The sequence below is a fragment of the Cynocephalus volans genome, chromosome X, assembly GCF_027409185.1.
Source record: "Cynocephalus volans isolate mCynVol1 chromosome X, mCynVol1.pri, whole genome shotgun sequence".
Lineage (NCBI taxonomy): Eukaryota > Metazoa > Chordata > Mammalia > Dermoptera > Cynocephalidae > Cynocephalus > Cynocephalus volans.
In genome coordinates, this window is record NC_084478.1 from 12,626,889 (window position 1) to 12,643,686 (window position 16,798).

The window sequence follows — 16,798 nt, forward strand, 5'->3', positions numbered from 1 at the left end:
AAGCAAAATATACTGCGGGGGCAGTGGTGGGCGGTGGGAGATACCTGCAAAGGATGCACGGTGTTCCATCCTTGGACACTCTGTAACTTGTTTAACTGATCTAAATAAGTACTTTCGGCTGTTTTAACTGTCTTTAAATTATAAAAGATTTCGCATACAGAAAATATACAGAGAAAAATGTTATAGTCACTCAACTAATCACTACCCAAAATTGATACTTGTTAATTTTTTGCCATCTTTGCCTCAGATATTCTAAAGAAATCATGGTTTACAGGCAGAATTGAAGGGTCCCTCTATTCAACTAATTCCTATCCTTCCATTCCATAAGTAACCTCTAATACGAAGATGGTATTTATCCTTCCTATATTTGATCTCAGACTTTAACTAAAAATATGTTCCATAAACAATAGAGTATTGTTTTGAGTTTTAAAATTCCACACGTAATCATAAGTGTATATCCTTTATTCACTTAACATTATGATTTCGAGATTTACCCATGATCATATAGATTTAGCTAATTTTACCTGCTCTAAGGTAAATTTATAAATATAATTTATTAACACATTCCCCAGTTGCTAAGCATTCAGGTCGTTTCCAGTAGTTGGAGATCAGTGCTCTTGTGATGGAGCAGTGCGGGCGCGTTCCTCTAGGGGGCGCGCCTAGAGAAGAACCGAATGTGAAGGCCTGAGGCGTTGGGATTCTCAGGAGTGGCTGATGGAAAAGGATGAGGCTCCTCAGTTCTACGAGATACGGCCGAGTTGTCCTCCCACATCACTCCGCTTTCCAATTCGGCCAGTAGTAAACGAGAGTCCCACTTCCTCACATCCTGGCCACCACTGTGTGGTAGGAGACGTGGCTTAAGCACCTTTGAGGTTGAGCATCTTTTCGTGCTCACTGGCCAGCAAGGTTTTGTCTTTTGTGAATTTCCTCTCCAAAGCCTTTGATTATCATCCCGTTGGGTTCTTTGTGTTTTTCTTATTGATCTGTACATTTTTTGTACATTTTGATTCAGATAGGGTTTCTACAGGAAGCACGTGGCATGCCCAAACCAGGTAATTTAAGGAGAGCTTAATAAAGGGACTGTTTCTAAAAGCATGGGCAGGTTCGGTACCTAAGGCTGGCAACAGTGGCAGTGCTCAGCACCACAGGCCTGAAGTGGCAAGGAGTGTGTGGGGTGACAATTCTCCCTGGATGTGTCAGCATTCCTGCACGGTCTGGGTGTTTGGAGCAAAAGGCACTACCGAGCTTTGCTCGAGGCACAACCAGCCTCCGGAGCTAGACATAGGGACCTAATTAAGATAGGGACAATCTCCCTCTTCAGAGGCATTCCAAGCCTCTAAAGCCTGCTCCTTCCGCTCCCGGGGAGAATTTGGCTTGCCTTCCAATGTTGCAAACCTAGAGACCTTTCTCCTCAGCCCCTGAGGGGTTTAGTGGCATTCCAGGTAATGAGTCCTCTCTGGAGGGAAGGACCTGCTGGCCATTAGTAGCCCTGACAAAAGCTCAGTTCGGGGTTCCTCTCCAGTGGTGCAACCCGTGCTCCTGCAGGTGAATGCCTGGCCCTCCCAGCATGGCCTGTGGGGACTGGGGTGTTGGGTACCAACCCAAGACGTTGCTTGGGCTGCTGCTTTTTGCTGTGAATAATAAACAGTCTGTGTCTCTGACCAGGGCTCCAGGGTCCAGACTCTGGATATGAACATGACACTGGGCCAGGCTACCTTGTTAGCTGGCAGGTGGGGAAAAGCCTCAGCCCCTTCACAATTTCTGACTTCACGGGACTGAGCAGAGCCCTGGAAGTGAACTGTACTAACAGGAGCTAAGCTTTGATGGGGGGACATAGCCAGAAACAAGCTCATTTTTATGAAGACGGCAACACCCTGATACCAAAGAGAATAGAAGTTACCAGGGCCGGGAGGAGGGAGAAATAGAGAGATGTTGGTCAGGGGGTGCACAGTATCAGTTATGCCAAATGAGTAAGTTCTGGAGATCTAATGTACAGCATAGTGACTATGGCAACAATACTGTACTGTACACTTGAAATTTGCTAAGAGGGTATATCCTGAGTGTTCTCACCACATAGAAAAAAAGTATGTGAGGTGATGAATATTTAATTAGCTTGATTGTGATTATTTCACAGTATGAAATTTCAATCACCATGTGATTATTTCACAATGTATATCAAATCATCAAGTTGTATACCTTAAATATATACAATAATTTTTTAATACAAAAAAGCTTTTAAAAAATCTCCCAAAGAGCCGGCAGCACTTTTTCACATAAGACTACAAAGGCACAGGCAACTAAAGAAAAAATACATAAATGGGACTAATCAAACTAAAAAGCGTCTGCACAGCAAGGGACACAATCAACAAAGTGAAGAGACAACCTAAAGAATGGGAGAAAGTGTTTGCAAATTGGAACACATAACGAACTAAAACAACTCAACAGCAAAAAACCCAGATAACCCAATTAAGAAATGGGCAAAGGACCTGGACAGACATTTTCCAAAAGAAGATATACAAATGGGCAACAAGCACATGAAAAAATGCCCCAATCACTAATCACCAGGGAAATGCAAATTAAAACCACAATGAGGTATCATCTTCAACCAGTTAGGACGGCTATTATCAACAAGACAGAAAATAACAACTGCTGGCAACGATGCAGAGAAAAAAAAAGTCTCCTACATTGTTGGTGGGAGTGTAAATTGGTACAGCCACTGTGGAAAGCAGTGTGGAGGTTCCTCAGAGAACTGAAAATACATCTGCTTCAGGACCCAGCTTCCACACTACCGTGTATATACCCAAAGGGAATGAAATCAATACATCAAAAAGACACCTACACTCCCATGTTCATCACAGCACTATTCACAATGCTCAGAGATGGAATCAACCTGAATGTCCATCAGCGAAGGAATGCATAAAAAACAAACAAAAAAACCCTGTGGTATACCCACAATGGATTACTACTCAGCTATTTTTTAAAATGATATCCTATCATTTGCAGCAACATGGATGGAACTGGAAACCATCACGTTAAGTGAAGTCAGGCACAAAAAGATAAATACTGCATGATCTCACTCATGTGGAGTTAAAAAAAAAAAAAGTGGTTCTCATAGAAGTAGAGAGTAGAATAATGGTTACCAGAGGCAGGGGGATTGGGGGTGGAGGAAGAAGGGAAAAATGGGCGACTAAAGCGTACAAAACTATGCTGTCTACCATAAGTGAATCATTGTGCAGTATATGCGTGTATTGAAACAGCACACTGTACCCCAGAAATATGTACAAATAAGTGTTTAAATAAATGTTTAAATAAATAAATAAATAAATATGCAAAAAAAAATCTCCCGCACGTCATTCTTTTGCATTTAAATGTTGATCAGCTTAGAGTTTACTTAGCTGAGAAGTGAGTTAGGAATCCATGTGAGGTAGAGTGAAGGCTAGCCTGTTTTAGAAATGAGATTCCAAAAATTCAGTGATTTACAGTACAGATCTCACTAAGGAACTAAGGGGGACATTCCGGATCAATGGGTTCCATGGTTCCAGTCACTCAGGGATTCAGGTGCCATCTTGTTTCTCCTCTGTCTCCTAGGGTGTTGTCCTTGTCTCTAGCTTGATGCTGGGGTGCCCCACGTGGAAAATACATTCGCACTACCACTTTATCACATACCAATTCCTCATACTATGTACAAATTTGAGTCCATTTCTCCTTAGTCCATCTGCTTATTAATGCTTGAGTGATACACTTTTTAGATTATGCTAGTTTTACAGTGTGTTCTAATATCTCACAAACCGAGTACTCCTTCCCCCACTTACTCTTCTTTTTCAAAATGTTTTCTGACGCTTTTGCATATTTCTTTTTCCACACGAATGTTAAGATAGCTCATCTATTGCAGAAAATATTTTCTCATGTTTGAGATTTTGTAAAATTTGTAGTTTAATCTGAGGATTTCCTATTGAAGCTTTTCCATCTGTTGCAGACTTCTTTGAGTCTTCTGGTATTGTTTTAAGTTTTTTAAATATAGATTTTGCCCATTTCTCCTTAAATTTTTAAGTGCCGATTTATCTGGGTATAGAATTTTAAATGATCAGGTATTTCCTCTTAGCTGGTAGAATATATTATTTCACTGTTTTTCTCCTTTTGTTTTGTTGCTTATGTGATTCCTATTATCAAACAACTTCATTTTCTTCTGTAGGTGATTCTCTTCTCTCTGTTGCTGTTAAATTTTTCTCTTGATTTTCGTGTTCTGAAGTTCTAATATGATATGTACAAGTGCATATGTGTTTTTGTTTATCTAATCTGAGAATTCATGTCTTTCATCAACTCAAAAAATCATCGGCTGCCATCTCTTCTCTATTGCCATTTCCACATTCTCTCTGTTCCTTCCTTTGGAACTCATTAGACATGCGTTGGAACTTCTCAGTTTATCCTTTAAGTCTCTTTAACTTTCATCTTTCCCATTTTTTAATCCCTCTGCAGTACATTCTTGGTAATTTTCCGTAATCTATGTTTCTAGTTCACAAATTTTCCCTTTAGCTCTTTAACCCATTCATTGAATTTATTTCAGTGACATACTCTTTTCCCCTAGAAGTTCTCTTTTGTCCTTGCTAAATTTCTCCCTATTGTTTTGTTGTTGTATCCTGTTATTTTATTATGGTTTCCATTCCTTCTTTCATGTTTGGAATCAATTCAAACCATTTATTTTATGGTCCTTTTTAGATGGTTTTATTATCTTAATTTCTCAGGCTACTAATCCTCAAGTGTGTTGTGTCTGCTAACTCTCCATTATGGTAGATAATTTCTCAATTTTAGCAGGACTCTTCTTCTTGTGGGAGCCCTAAATGACCTGGGTCATGGAAGAGCCCTTGCTATGGGTCAAATGTGGACCCTCAAAGTTCACCTATTGTAAACTTGATCCCCATTGTAACAGTGGTAAGAGAGTGGGAAATCCAATTATGGTAGTTGAAGAAAGGTGCCTTTGAGAGGTGATTAGATCATGAGGACTGTGCCCAAGTGAATGGACTGATCCGTTTATGGAGTGATGGGTGTGGTTCTGATGGCTTTATAAGGAGGGCAAGTGAGGACATTAGCTCTCTCTTGCTCAGCTTATTCTTGCCATGTGACACCCTGCACTGCTGTAAAGAGTCACCACCAAGTAGAAGGCCCTCACCAGATGTTTTTCCTGGACCCTGGACTTCCCAGCATCCAAACCATAAGAAATAACTTTAAATTCTTTAGAAATTACCCAGTTTCAGATATTCCGTTATAACCAACAGAAATGGACTAATACAGCCCTGTAGTGTAGATGGCCTTTGTTTCTGTCAGATACACCAGGGGCTGGATGGGGCCAGTTTTTCCATTAATTTCCCACGTTGGAATTTCCATGCCGCAGGGATAGTGTGTGTTCAGACTCCACAAATATGTTGCATAGGATTGAGATTTTGTTTTCTCATAGGATTATTTCCCACACCCTCCCTTGGAGTGTCCACAAGAAACAAGCTTTTTTGCTACTTTCCTGTGTAGATGAGAAGTTTAACTAGTCATCCCATTCATGAAGAAGGTAGTGAGTCCATGTCCCAGCTTTATGCTGGGGTCTCAGCTTCATCCAGCTTCCTGTTTCGGGGGCTTTTGTGGGGGCGGGGGGATGTCAATGTTATATCTTTCATTCCTATGCTGGGTATTAAAACCTCAGCCCCTAACCGTGAGTGTCTATGTTGGGATACAATCATCTTCTGACCCAGGAAAGTGATGCTTCTCTCCAGCTAGTGTGTGTATTTCATATTTGTATTATATTTTATACAACATGTGGATGTGTTTGGAGAAATACGGGGGGCATGGGATACATTACCTCAATCTGGCCAGTTGCTACAACTGGGAGTGGAGTCTGTTTTCAATTTTTCAATACTATAAATAGTGCTATGATCACTCTCCTTGCCCATTAATCTTATGTATATCTCTGGTTATTTTCTTTGGATAAATGCCTAGAAATGGTCAAAGAGTATGAACACATTTAATATATATGTTGCCAACCCCAAAGAATGCACCACTTTACATTCCCTGAGAATTCCTGTTTTTCTGTGCCCTTGCCAACATTTGAAAACTTTTTTAAAAAAATCATCACTTAGTTAGACAAAGAAATAGAATCTGAAAACAATATTTTTTACATTCTTAACTAGTTAGAAAAAATCAAAAGAAGAATAAAATTTTTGTGATGTGAAAATTTTATGAAATTCTAATTTGAACATTTATAAAGACAGTTTTTTAGAGCACAATCATATACATTTGTTTACATATTGGCTATGGCTGCTTTCAAACTACAGTGATAGAAGTGAGTTGTTGTGACGGACCCCTATGACAAGCAACACCTAAAATACAGTCATGTGGCACACAACGACATTTTGATCAACTACAGACAACAGGGCCGACCCTCTGGCTCACTCGGGAGAGTGCAGCCCTGGGAGTGCAGCGGCGCTGGGAGCACCGAGGCCGCAGGTTCAGATCCTATATAGGAATGGCTGGTGTGCTCACTGGCTGAGCGTGGTGCAGGCGACACCACACCAAGGGTTACGATCCCCTTACCGGTCACAACAGCAATGAAAAAAAAAAAACAACTACAGGTCTGGGTGAGGCCCAAGACTCCCCTGAGACTCCATATTTCTAATGTGGATGCTGATGGTGCTGCTCTGTGGACGCTATTGTTGGGCACAATCAGACCACAGTGGACTTCAACCGGTCAAAGCTTAGTAACTTCCAAAGCACATACTCTCTGCAAACAGGGTTATTTGGACCTGCCAACAACACATCCTAGCTCAATTGGCATAGAGTTAAGTTGGTCCTTTATGTTTTTATTTTGGTTTGGTGGCTGGCAGGTACGGGGATCCGAACCCTTGAGCTTGGTGTTATCAGCATCATGCTCTAACTGTGTGAGCTAACTGGCCAGCCCCTTGGTCCTTTATAAGAAGCGGAGATAAGTTGGTTATTGATGAAGGAATTTATTCAGATGACAACCAATCTCTGTCTCCCTGTCTCCCTCCCTCCTTCTCTCTCTCTCTCTCTTTCTCTCTCTCTCTCTAACACACACACAAATGTATAAGTGGGAGAGAATGTGGCAAAGGCAGAAAATTAGATTCAGATTATGCAAAAACAGGAAGACAAACACTTTAGGAAGAATGCAACTTGTATCATATCAGGTCTTGCCGGCTCCAAGCAGGCTCCAGTTGGAGAGCTGAGCAAGGTTTCTGAGTTTGAGTAGAATTTATCTGGTAGACAGTATTGGTATTTGATCATATTATTGACACAGGGTTGCAAAGATGGATTTGTGTTTTTTTATGTAAGCAAATTAATTTGGACATTGTACAGCCCTTCAGAAGCGTTGTTTGTGTACCTCGAGTGTCATGTGTGTATGTGTGCACAAAAAGGATTTATTCTGTTTCACAAATTTGATGGCCTGTTTATCTGTTACAAGTTCAATGCCTACTTTTTCTTTAACCTTAGAATTCTGCCTAGAAACCTTGTTATTCTTTTCCTTTTTTAACTATATTTTAAGTCTAGCAAATAATAGCAACCACTTTTAAGGAGCCTTCAGAAAATGCTTGATCCCGTTTGCAAACTTAATTAAACACCTCCATGCATTCTACAGTACATTTAAAACTTTTAGCAAACTGCATTCTGTTCCTTTTTTCATCACTTCAGTTGTCTCTGTTAACAGATACATTCTCATGTACAGAAATAACTCTTTTAAATCAAATGAATTGAATTTACATAGTGAAACTTAAGTTCCTTTATGTGTTCCAATACTGCCTATAGAATGTTTTCAACTAAAATCATAAGTTTAAATTACTCACTTATACATTTTACAGTGACTCCCAAAGCTCAGAAATTCTTTTAAACTTTAGAAATGCATTAAATATCAATCATACACATTTTCCTTCTGCACCCCAAATTTGAATCCTATGGTTTTGATTCTCTTGAATATTTCTATACTTTTCCTAAATCCTCCTAGAGCTGAGATTCGCCCCTATTCTAGATGATAGTTACCATCCCAGTAACCGAGCCTGTGGGCACACACAAGATTTGGGCCAGACCCTGTCTAGGTTCTTGACAGTGACCCTAATGGGATACTTGAGCCCTATTAATAATTGCTCTATCCATGATGCCATGATTCATGGGAGGTGGTTCCAGGCCCCTGACCCTTACACATTATTGATTCTTCTAGGCACACAAGGGCATTTATAGGGCTAACGTCATTGATCACTTGATGGGATTTTGCATTTATTTGGCTCTCAAGATATGTACTTTTTCCTCTAGCTCTAAAGACCTTTGCACTTAAAGGAATCTTGTGGTAGGTAAATGTCCTTTCTATCTGCTCATAATGACCTTTGGAATCCATGCAATCTTTCTGGAGGCTTTGATTAGATTTGAGGTTAAGGGCAGGCTTGCCTCAGAAGTGGTGGCGTTTTTTCTCTACAGGCACATCATGTCTGGTGTCTCTCTTTTTGTGATGTCATCACGAACGTAATTTTCTTTTTGGATATTCCAAATAACACTTAATTTTGGCTATCTCACATGGCTTTGTCTGAGCTGTGGTCACGGATTTGGAGGTTATTTGATTGACAGGAAGATGTGATGTATACGATTAACAAGATAATACCTTATTCATTCAGCAAATATATCTTGATTATCTGCTCTTTGCAGATATACAATGGAGAATAAAACATGATTTTTTTCCGTCTGTTGAATCTTGCCCAGGGTTTCTCAGGCTCAATACTGTTGACATATTGGGCCGGATAAGTCTTGTCATCCAGCACTCGGTACGAGGTTTAGCAGCCTACAATCAGTGGCCTCTGCCCACTGGATTCCAGTAGTACCGCCCCTCCCCCATACCTAGTCTTGACAATCAAAAATGTCTCCAGACATTGCCAAATGTCCCTGGGAGGCAAAATCACACAAATAAGCACAAATACAAACTTGGTGGGGGCTATTAAGGGAAATGGTGTGGTACTATGAGAGATAGCTACAGACAAATCCTGGTGTCTTTGTCCATTTGGGCTGCTATAATAAAGTACCATAGACTGGGTAACTTATAAACAACCTGACATGTGTCTCTCACAGTTCTGGAGGCTGTAAGTCTGAGACCAGGGTGACAGCATGGTCAGGTTCTGGTGAGGGCCCTCTTCCGGGTTACACACTGCCAACTTCCTGCTGTATCCTCACGTGGCAGAAAAAGAGCAAGCTAGCTCTCTGCCTCCTTCTTATATGAGCACTAATTCCATTCATTAATGGCTCTACCCTCCTGACCTAATTACCCCCAAAAGATCTCACCTGCTAATAACACCACATTAAGGGACAGGATGTAAATATATGAATTTTGGAGTGACACAAACATTCAGTCCGTAAACACCTGGTGAGGAAAAGCGTCTCTGAGAAAGTGGTTTTCAAGTTCTGATCCAGCCCAGGAGTCAGCAAATGTTTTCTGCAAAGGGTCAGATAGTAGATGTTGTCAGCTTTGGGGACCGTGAGGACCGCTGTTGTCTGTATTTCCTGGAAGCTGGTAATCAGGTTCACAGGTTTTGATCCCATTCAGGTTGGACTTTTTCGCAAGACTGCATCACAAGTGGTGTGTCTGTCCGTGGAACCACATCAGGTCTGGCCATCCCTCTTTTGTGATGTTGGCAGACATTGATGCTCAAAGCTGAAATCCAGTCAATCCTTGGAAGTTCTATTCCTTTATTTTAATCCTAATCCCATCACTCCTTTAAAATATCTAGACTTGATTATTCAAATGTGAGTATATACTGCAAAAAAAAGAAAGAAAGAAAGAAAAAAGAAATTGAAGCAAACAAATTTCAGTTTTCTAGTATTGGAAAAATGAATAAACAAAATAAAATGATCTGGAATGTTTCTATAAAGAGATACTTCCCTCATCTCATACAGACTAGGTAGGCAGGAATCCAAGGCAAATCAGCACATGGCAAATACGAACATTGCTGGTTTGTCTGGTCTATACTGCTTGTTGGCTGTTACAGTCTATGTAACACACTCATGGAGTGAAGTGTGCCATACATGGGGCCTATAGGTTTGGCGAGATTTCTGGGGGCTGCCGTGGTGGGCATCTGCTTTGTGGGATTTCCTGGCACTGACTGGGACTCTGTGAACAGAGTGCTGTAGACTCTAGCCCCCACTGAAGCAGCAGCAGGACCCTGAGAGCAAGTTGCCAGATGTCTGAGTTTCCTCGGGCCACCGTAACAAAGTACCACAAACTGGGGGGCTTGAAACAACACAGATGCATTCTCTCATAGCTCTAGAGGTCAGAAGTCTGAAACCAAGGTGTCAGCAGGACCACGCTCTCTCTGAAGGCTCTAGGGGAGAATCTGTTCCTTGCCCTTGTCTTAGCTTCTGGCGGTTGCCAGCAATCCTTGGCATTCCTTGGTTTGTGGCCACGTCACTCCAATCTCTGCCTTCATTTTCACACGGTCTTCTCCCTGGGTGTCTGTGTCTCTTCTCTCCTTCCTATATGGACACCAGCCACATTGGGTTAAGGGCCCACCCTCCTCCAGTGTAACATTATCTTAACTAATTAAACCTGTAACGACCTTATTTCTAAATAAAGCCATATCAACAGGGGTTAAGACCTCAACATATATTTTTGGTTGGGGCACAATGTAACCCCCAACACCAGGGAACCCGGGCAGTCAGGGGAAGTGGAGGTTCTCTCCATCAGCAGGGTTATGCTGACCCTGGGGAGATAACTGGGCTGCCAGAGAAGGCTTGGGCAACACGTGGTTTGATTTGCAGAGATCATTTCCCCCAAAGGATCCCCTCTGCTGCTGCTGAAAATTGCTGTCCTTTTGGAATTTTCAAAGGACACAATGACTAGAAGTCAAAGGTATAGACAGGGCTGTCTTCACGGGCTTCCACCTCTGCAGTCACACAGGGCCCCATGGTCCAAAGGGCCTGCACTTATGTTATTGCTCTACAGTCGCCATCTTGAAATTCTTCAGAGTTTTTGAACAAGTGGTCCTGCATTTTCATTCGGTACTGCAAAACGTTGTCCACAAATTATGTAGCCAGTCCTGGCTAGGGACACTGGGCAGGGGAGATGCATAGGAAATGAAGGCAAAAATCACACTCTGCCTTCAGTATGGTTGGCCTGCAGCTGGCTTTTTGTAGAAGTAGAAAGGGTTCTACTTCTGTGCCAGGGAGCTCAGACTAAACGTCACAACGACACAGCTTAAAGCTGAGTCACAAACAGAACCAGGCTCTTCAATGTGCTTATTACGCAGAGCAAGCGTGAAAGCGGCCTGGTGGCTGGCGTAGGATTCATCAACTCTCAAGTGATAAAAAAATTCCCTATTGATTATGAGGTGAGGCAAGGCAAACACTATTCAGACGGCTCTTTGCATCAATATCATAAAATCAGTTTCTCTAGATGCCTGCACTCCGAACCTTCCCCTTCTGTGGGATCTAATACAATGCTTCTCAGCCTATAGGGTCTGGGGTGGGCGTTTCAGGGAGCCCTGCTGTGACACTGCTGCTCCACCCCAACACTGCGAGCAGAACCAGGAGCAGAAACAAAGAGTGACTGCTTATAAACTCAGGCAGTATGTTGGCTAATTTTGTGTCCACTTGACTGGGCCATGAGGTGCTTTTTCTCCCCTCCCTCCTCCCTTCCCTCCCCTCCACTCTCCCCCTCCACTATTTTTTCCCTGGCAGCAGGCCGGTACAGGGATCAAATCCTGGACCTTTATGTTATCAGCACCATGCTCTAACCGTGGCCTGTGGTTTAGTGCTTACTTCATTTTTTATGCTTTTTCCTTCCTTTTTTTTTTTTTTTCTTAACTTATCTACCAAACTCTTACACATCTGTATGGAACACAGATATGCCTGGCTGTGAAAATCCTCCAGAGAAGATGGTCAAAGCCAAAGGCAGCCAACCAGGTGCATCAGTGAGGATTCTTTTTGGCTGCATAAAATACATAAAATAATAGTGTCTTAAACATGATAGAACTTCTCTTTCATGCTAAAGGAGCCCAGAGGTGGGCAATCCAGGGTTCTTCTGATGGACATCAGAAACTCAGGCTTCTTTTACCACCCTGCTCCACCAGCCTATTGTTTGACTTCCATCCTCAAGGTGTCATGGCCCAGTATAGCTGCTGGTGCCCCACCCATCACACCTGCATTCCAAGCAGCAAGAAGGAGGAAGAGGGTGATACAGAAGGGCCCATTTCCCCTGAGCCAGTTTTAAGCAGCATCTCTGGAAGTTTCACACAACGCTACTTACATATTCTTGGCCAGAACTTAGTTTCGTGGTGCTATGATCTGAATGTCCCCTCCAAAGTTCATGTGGAACTTAATCCTCAATATGGCATTTGAGAGGTGGGGCCTTTAAAAGGTGATTGGATTGTGAGGACTGTGCCCACATGCCTGGGTTCATTCATTCATGGAGTAATGGGTTAATAGTTTAATGGGTTGTCAGGAAGTAGACTGGGGGCTTCATAAGGAGAGTGAGTGAGCATGTTAGATGCGCTCTTGCCATGTGATTTCCTGCATTGCCATGGACTCTGTAGAGAGTTCCCACCCAGGAGAAGGTCCTCACCAGATATGCCCCCTGGACTTGGACTTCCCAGCCTCCAAACTGTAAGAAATACATTTCATTTCTTTATAAATTACCATGTTTCAGGTATTTTGTTATCAGCAACAGAAAACAGACTAGTACATGTGGTCACACTTAGCTGCTGGAAGAGGTAGGCAGCATAGTCTGCTAGCCAAGCATGTCACTGCTCTGTGTGACAAGTTAATAAAGATAAAGGAGAGAATGGCTTTGGGTAGGCAACTAGCAGCATGGGAAGGCCTTGTTCCTGCAGCCTATGCAATGGTGTGTCTCCAACCATTCCCTCAATCAGATTTGGAGGGATCAGAGCTACGACAAAACTAGAGGTCTCATAGACCACCAGTTATGGAGATAAGAAGAGCCTTGGAGTGCTGGCAGCAGCTGGAAGAAGTGCATTACTCCTATTGTCATAGGAGGATGCATTACTTCACCCTCACCCATGATGGGGATGCAAGGGAGATGGGGCCAGATGGGACAGGGTGGGCACTGTCTGTACCCAGAGGACAGATGAGCAGAAACAGGAGAGGCAATCAGGAAGCCCTCCTCACACCCAGGAGAGTGTTTGCAAATACATTTTGCAGCTCAGTGTTCAGGTAGGCAGGATGCTGGGTGCCAGAGACTAAAGGATACTGGGCAGAGCCTCGCTTCTGAGGACCCACCATCATGCAGAAGGTGCACATTCAAGGTGAGACATCCAGACATCTTGCCTCCGAGGGGCAAGAGCAAGGGCAGGTTTCCAGTACTAGGATGACTGTCTGTTGCGAGTGAGGTAGGCTCTCCCATCAAAGAGGAACACGCTACACAGCAGAGAAACAAGACAGTTGCTCAGTGGCTGTGGAGACCAAGTCCTCACCCCTACCTGGTGGAAGTTGTACTTCCTGCAGCCTGGGTGTGGGGTCTCCAAGAGGATCTCCCTGGATGGTTTGAGCCACAGCTGAGAGTGTGGGATCAGAAGCCTCCGTAGCTTCTCTGTAGGAGCCAGCTTGCCTGGGATGGGGTTCATTCTGCAGGTGGCTGTTGAGAGACCGCAGCTGGTGGGGACGGTAGTGTCCTGCTGAATTCCAGGGTAGGGGCTGCAATTTGTAGGTATGTCTGGATTAAACTCCACACTCTCTTCTAGATCCTTTCAGTACTTAGCTATTTTCTTTGGCACAGGAGTATTGGTTCTTGTAATCCAAATCTTAACAAATGTCATTAAGGGAGATATAAAATTAAAATTTAAACTGCTACTCTGGTTTCAGGTTGTGGGATATACAGGTGTTAAACAATAACAGAAGGTGCTTGGGATCTTTGAAAAGTGACTTGAATTGAAGTCACTACTTGCTCTAGGAAAATGACAGTGTGAGAATAAAGAGGGTCTAGGGAAGACTTTCACTCACTTGGACGTGGAAGCTGTCCAGGGGTTGGACGAAGGAACTGTGGTCTTCAGCTGGGGCCTGGATGCTTGGAGCTGGGTTGGAGCTCAGACTCTCACCCCTTGGGTATTTCAGAAGCCTCAGTTATTATTTATTTATTTTCACAGGTTTCCAATGTGTTTTTATTATTAGTTAAGTCATGCTTCAGGGTCCCAGGGTAAGTCTCCTTTTACCACACCCCAGGAGAAGGACAGAAGACAGAGGAGAGGTGAGGTGCAGCCAGATCAGATCTTCTCAGGAAATGTGCCTTCAGCCCAATAGTCTTCCCAAGCTGAGACTCAAGCTATGGTGTAGACGGACATGTACACATGGTGGTACCACTCACACACAGAAACATTGCTTTTTTAGTGGTCATTGCCTTCTCGCAGTGGTGGAAGTCCAGGTAGTACTGGTCTGGTTCTGGATGGGGAAGTGGCTGTCAAAAGGAGCAATCTTGTAATTCTTGATTTTGGTCTTGATGTCTTCTGCCATGGTGCTGACTCCTCAAGTTGCTCTTGAAGCACTTGAAGCTCAGTGCTGGATGCCTAAGTTATTGGTGTGGCTGCCGCTGCATAACTGGGCCGCACCTGAGCCCTATCCTGCATGCCTGTTTGGGGGTAGGGAACCATTGACCGGGCTTTGGTGAGCTCCAGCCCCAGAGTTGATTGGCCTCAGGCCTGCCCGCTGTCCCACCTCAGCCCACAATTGTCGTGCAGCCCAAGGGTAGGGTCTGGAATGAGAGACTGTGCACTCTTAGTGCTCCAGCCCTTTGCTGAAAGCCACTCCACTGGGTATCTGCGCCTCCTGGGCAGGACCCCGCATTGCTCAGACACACCCGACATGCTCCCAGCCACAGGAAGGCCAAGGAAGGGCTCCTCCTGGCACTGCTTCCAATGTGGGAGGCAAAATATGTTGGAGTCGGTCCCTTATGGCCGCCCAGACAGCTAGCTACAAAATATTTCTCCTTTTGAAGCTCATTCCCCTGTGTGCAATTCCGTGTCTCTTCCCTCTCATCTCATTATAGAAGGGCATCCTATCCCACTCGGATCCCTGACTGCACCCTGTGTCTACACAGCTTATCTTTCTGAGTTAAAATCCCAATGAGATGGGGGTCACGCTACTTTCCCGGAGTCTGGTGGAATTAGGAATGATGGCCGGCACGTTTGATGGAGCCCTAGCCCCCCGGGGTCCCATCAGACAGAAGAGGCCAAGCGAAGGCCGTGCTGGACCAGTCAGTCAGCTCTGCCTGTGCTACGCTCCCTCTTCCCAGCTGCTTGTGCAAGGCGGTGCCTCAGATCCTGTGGGGAAACAGGGTGGGGTGTACTGAAGCACAAAGAGGAGTGATACGGACTGTCCAGGAATGTTAACTATGCAGGGAATGGGGACTGGGGAGGTGGGGAAGGAAGAAAGGGAACCCCTGCTCTCGTGAATTATGTAATAACCACCGGTCTCTCGAGTCTGGACTCCTTCCTGTTTGGACTGAGCATTCAGATGGTTGCACTTGCACGTTAGGTAGAGGTGGCTTTGGGAAGGAGTGGGGATAGGAGCTCCTTACTTATCAGGTGAAGCCAGCACTGATGTGGCCTTAGGTCTCCCTGGGGGATGCAGGGCCCAAGGACAGGGCCCCTGGTTCATGTCCTTCTTCTGCGAATCCCCAGATTTAGGGCAAGTTTAGCTCCAGACCCAACTGGATTCACTTCCATGTCGGAGATTCAGGCGGTAAACAGAGACCAGACAAAACCAAGAATCTTCCCTTTTCTTCCCTTTCTGTCATCTCCCCCAAAACTTGGAGTCACGGCCACCGGCTGATTTCTTCCCAAAGCTACCTCCCCACTTTCTTACTGAATTTTTCTTCAGATTCTGTTTTGTTTTGTTTTTTTGGTGGTTGGCAGGTGCAGGCATCTGAACCCCTGACCTTGGTGTCACAAGGCTGTGCTCTAACCAACTGAGCCAGCCACCCAGCCTTCATATTCTGTGTTTTGTAAACTTTAAGACTGTTCTTTATTGCAGTACTTTTTTTGAAAAAATGATGAGTCTTCCAGTGCATTCTCAATATACTTAGACAAAAGCCAACACCATCCTGTGACCCACAGGGACCTCACCACAAGTCCTCCCTCTATCCTCCTTCATTCATTCTCCCTGCTCCAGCCACACCATGCTCCCAGCTTCTAGAACCTGCCCCCATTCCTTGGCTGTGGCCTCTTCCTCTGTCTTCGAAGCCAGCAATGCTGGGTCAAGTCTTCACACTTCCATTCTCTCTCGTTCTGTGCAGTTGGTAAAGCCTCTCTGCTTTTGTGGACTCATCAGGTGACATTGGGCCCACACGAATAATCCAGGTTGATCTCTCCATCTCAAAAATCCTTAACTTCATCACATCTGCAATGTCTCTTTTGCCATGTAACAGAACATATTCACAGGCTCTGGAGATGAGGACATGGACGTCTTTAGGGGCCCTTATTGGGGCTATCCGAAGTGTTTGGCCACTTTCACTTATAAACATCAGCTCACCTCTTAGATTAATCACAGCTCTGAACTTGATTTCATGTAAAATCTTCTTCACCTAAGCCAGGGCTTCTGTGGCTGCCCCCTCCCCAGCCAGAGGGGCAAGGACATTGCTTCTTATATGTCACCCTCTCAAGATTGTCACCCCATGAGGGCAGGGCTTTGTGTTGCTCTTAGTGTTTCCAGTGCCTACAGCCGGCAGAAACTTTGCTCAATAAACACTCAGCCAGTGGACATTGAGTGAGGTTCATCACTCTGACACAACTCTATGTTATTCTTTTGATTGAGATATAAT

The 16,798-nt window shown here is 44.0% G+C and overlaps 1 pseudogene; it reads right to left on the reverse strand.

Annotated features, from left to right (window-relative positions):
- Nucleotides 1-14,246: 14,246 nt before the first annotated feature.
- On the reverse strand, nucleotides 14,247-14,493 carry LOC134367734 (cytochrome c oxidase subunit 6B1-like; annotated as a pseudogene).
- Between the last annotated feature and the right edge of the window lie 2,305 nt (nucleotides 14,494-16,798).